At 39.8% G+C, this 4,466-nt stretch overlaps 1 pseudogene; it reads left to right on the top strand.

Moving 5' to 3' along the window:
- The first annotated feature begins 320 nt into the window (after nt 1–320).
- Nucleotides 321–3,948, top strand: LOC139202565 (uncharacterized; annotated as a pseudogene).
- Nucleotides 3,949–4,466: the final 518 nt, after the last annotated feature.

Raw genomic sequence — 4,466 nt, 5'->3', positions numbered from 1 at the left:
CATGGGGAATGCCAAATCAACTGAGGGCTAATGATGTCATTTTTACTTTATTGACCCCCCCCATAAGGGGAAATTTGCACATTACACCAGTGTTGAGATGAGATGAGATAAGAAATTAGTAGTTAAAAGTTTAGTACAATATTTTGAGTATTTTGTTGACATTATGGAGTTTGTACAGTTGTCTTTTTTTTTTTTCAGCTTAAGTCAAATGTTTTGTGTTAATCTAAAACAAAAAATACTGTTTTGTTTAATGTCACCTATTTTATATTTAAATGTAATCATTAATCATTTGAGCCTACTTTTCACATTTGTTTTTTTAGATGCCTCGTGGCAAGGCATATCGTTGCTCCCTGGCAGCCAAGAACAGACTGGCTGAGCGAGAGACGCCGCAAGTCACATTTGAGCAGTCCGATGCTACCCCTGCGCGTATGTAGCCAGCCATTTTTCATTGATTGTTTTTATTATGTATGTAAATGTTTTTCCTGGCATTTTGTACAGTTTTGTTTCAGAAAAGGGTCCAGTTGTGTGGTTAATTTGTTACATGTAAAGAGTCTTACGTTGGGGACTTGTCTTTTTCTAAATAGGCAGGGGTACAGGACCTCGTCATCGTGTTAACAGATGGCCAATTTCACCATTGACTGGTCGCAGTCACAAATTGGTCATTCCTTCTGAGGTGCCAGACAAGAAGGTATTTATGATGTTCAATTTCTGAACGAAAAAACAGTGATGTACAGCAACAATTTTTTCCTATATTCCTAAGAAATCTTTTCTCTTGTTGTAGTTCGTTCTTCTTGTAGGTGACTCCCATCTGTGATCGCTTGCAGATGGGATTGTGCAGATGCCAGAGGGCAGGCTGTCCTTTGGTATCATGTCAACGCCTGGTGCTGCTGCGGATGACCTGAGGACGGAGCTCGTTAATGCTGTCGTCCCTCGGTGTCCTGATGCAGTGTGTCTTCTGGCACCCAGCAACAATCTGACGGCCAGCAGGACTGCTAGTGAGGCAGGGGCAGACTTCGCTAAGTTCCTTGCCAGTGCTTGCAGCCGATGGCCAAAAGTAGGCTTATTTTTTTGTTTTTTGCTATTGGTAGTATATTTTTGTTATTTTGTGTTTTTTAGATGATTAATGTATAATTAATGAACATTTTTAAAAATCAATCAAATCATTTTTTTTAAAGGTGTACTTCATTGCACTCAAGTGCTTTTCTAATGAACATGTGGTATATTTTCAGGTGTTTGTGCTGGACTTTCCTCCGCACCTACAGATGGAGGTGTTCCCACAGGAACCACAGCATTGCAGCACGAATGGGTATGTTTTTAAAAAGGGTTAATACACCTGCATGTTATATTTTGGGCAAACAGAGAATTTGATGAATATTGATCATGGTTTTATAATTAATAAAATGTGAAATACAATTATGTGGTCATTTTTTATTTTAGTATTTAATGTTTTCTCTTTTTAAGGGGTGAAGTACTTGTCTTCTTCTGAGCACTTTCTGTTGAACCACCTTGATCTGTGGAGCAGAGATGGCGTAAGTTGAATATAATGCTGGTAAATGGTAGTTGGTGTAAAATTCTTTTGTGTTATGTTCAGTTGGCATGGCAGACGTTATTAAATGTGTTCATAGACTTAACTTGAGGTTTTCATTTTGTAGATCCACTTGAGTGACACTGTTGGGATGCCAATTCTGGCCCAGTTGCTGTGGTCTGCATCCCATCAGTCACTCGAAACGGCCCCACCAAAGCCGCTGGCCCCTCCCAGGCCATGGACGCCTAGATTTGCTCCCAAGGTGGTTGTTAAAGGAGAGGAAGTGTCACCCCGTCCACCAGCAGACCCGTTTGCGTGGACAGTAGTTGGACAGGGCAAGAAGGTAAAGGGATTCTATAAGTGATATGACATAAGCACTGTACATTGCTAATGTGTATATAAAGTAGTTTTTCCTTTTAATATATAATCTATGCTATTTGTCATTTCAGAGGTGTCAACCTGGACAACCTGAGGTGTCCTGTGTTGTACCGAAGAAGAAAAGGATGGTTCAGCATCAGGTTTGTTTGTTTTGAGTTGTAGAAGTAGAACATGTTGATTATATGTACATGAATTGTTTTTACAAATTCTTCTCTTTCTGCATTGTTATGAATTAGGTGCTGAGAGACTCTTCCATCCCGCCATCCAATGTCCTGTTTAGTGCTGCCATGTTGGATGCTATGGATAAAGTTGTTCCATCAGATTGCAGTTCTGTGGAATCAGTGGAGCCTGTTGCTTTTGCCACAAAGGTATTTTGCATATAAATTGTACGTGGTGTTTAAGACATGTTCTTATTACTGACACATTCTAACAATAACTGTTAAAATGGCTCCAACAGACCTGTGGCCCAAATATGGATTTACAATGTGTATTTTCTTTTTATTCATTAGAAACCTAAGGTGGCCAAGCAGCAGAGATCAGTTGCCTCCAAGAGACGACCTGCTAAGCAACAGGTTTGGGTTTTTATCAGTGTGACTTAATCATTGAATTGTTTGAGTAGAGAAGCAGCAGTTCCATTTTTACATAATCAAAAGGTGTTTGTTTTACAAATTCATTTTTATTGCATTAAAGTGTTTCTTTGCAGGTCGAGGTAACAGTGGTGTCTTAGAATTAAATTCTTATGTATTGTATTTGCCCAATACTGTAACCATTTTATCTACTTAACTCAGACATTGTAATGACATTTGATCTTATTTTAATGTCATTCATAGTGTGTGTGTGTGTGTGTGTGTGTGTGTATGTAAGTAAATCAAACTTTGTTTGATTAAGAAAGTCATTCAATTTTTGTTTTGTTGTAGATGGAGGCGACATCTAGTACTTCCACAGAGCCATCCTGTGGAAGTGGTGAGATTGCGGCTGCATGCGTGGAGGTTGGTCTTGGTTGTGTAAAAGATGTTCTACAAATTTCCATAATGTGTTTGAATGTTGTTGTCAATGCAACATAAATTAGGAAAACACAGTTAAGTGTGTAATCTTGTTCAGTAGTAGTTTGGCTAGTGGTGCCTAAAGTCATATATTTCATATTTCATGTCATATAATTGCATTGTAAAACATTGTTCTTGTTTATGCTGTTTATTCAATTGTTCATTGTTTGTAGGTGGATGGAGCATCAGGTGTTGTGGAGGTGCCTGCAGAGCTGTCCCCTGCGAGTCCTGTTGACATGGCTGTGGAGGAGGATGGTTCCAAGACGCAGTGTACTACCGTATCCACCACAAGGCAGACTGATGCTACAGCACCACATGTTGCAGCTGAGCGAGATGACTGTAGTTCAGTCAGGGTTTGTATGAGTGTAAGTGGTTCGTTTCATCAGGGCAATAATCTATTTGAAAATGCAGGAGTTCAGTGTATGGCAGTAGGTCTGGCTAGTATAGCAAAACATTCAGGTGACAGTGTTTTCTCCTGGAGGACTAAAGATTTGGACACAGTTCTTTTTCTAGGTGACAGGTTGTATACGTATTTGAGTGATAACAACATGATCAGTGGAGGATCTGATCTGTTGTGTGTTCCTGATCTACCCAAGCAGGCAGTGATTGATGGACAGAGTTATCAGTTTAAGTATGGTGACTATGTAAGCGGGGATGTAAATGGTGTTGATGACCTTTTCATCCAGTCTGGTCCTTGCATGTCACTTAGGGATGGATTGAATTTCATGTTTGGTAAATATAGCACGTGTTTGTTCACTGTGAGTCGGAACATCATTTGTCAGAATGGACGGTACGCAGTGGTTGCCTCTCATTCACGTGATGCTGCTGGAATGCCAGATGTAGATGGAAGTAGTGTTGTTGTATATTTTAGCTGTGTTGATGATCTGCATGATCATCTTTGTAATTTGACTGCATTGCTTGGTGCAAATGACACCATGTTTGAGATTGCTGGAGTTTGTGTTGTAGGCTCAGTTGAAACCAGCCCCAGGTCTGTGTGCTTAGGAGAGGGAAGCAGTGCAGGCTTTAATAAGATGCATGGATCTGCTGGTGTGGTTTTTGATTTAGTGGAAAGTAGTGTGCTGAGTAGCTTTGATAAAGGTATGATGGGTACGATTTCATTTGGAAGTTCAGCATCTGAAATGCTTGATGGAAGAGACGTTGAAGTTAACTCAGATGTTGTGTTTGTCAGTGATGCAACTTCCAGACAGTTACATTTTAACCCCATTAGTACAGAAGTTGCACAAAATGTATGTAGACAGTTGAATGTAGAGTTTGAAAGATATGATTCACCCATGTCTGCAGTAGTTGGTTTGTTGGGAAGTCCTTGTAAGAATGAGACTATAGTGGCTGATGGTAATTGTTTCTTTAGAGCACTGTCTCAAGCTGTGAGCGGTACACAGAAGAACCACAGGAAAGTAAGGCTTGCTGTGGTTAAACAAATAGAAAACAATGCAGTAGATTATCAGAGTTTTTTGAGAAGTGAGTATTCCTCAGTGGTAGAGTACATAACCAAATCAAAA

The sequence above is a fragment of the Pempheris klunzingeri genome, chromosome 6 (genome assembly GCF_042242105.1).
Source record: "Pempheris klunzingeri isolate RE-2024b chromosome 6, fPemKlu1.hap1, whole genome shotgun sequence".
Classification (NCBI taxonomy): domain Eukaryota; kingdom Metazoa; phylum Chordata; class Actinopteri; order Acropomatiformes; family Pempheridae; genus Pempheris; species Pempheris klunzingeri.
Note: the sequence above shows the minus strand (reverse complement) of the source record. Positions and strands in the feature narration are given on the sequence as shown.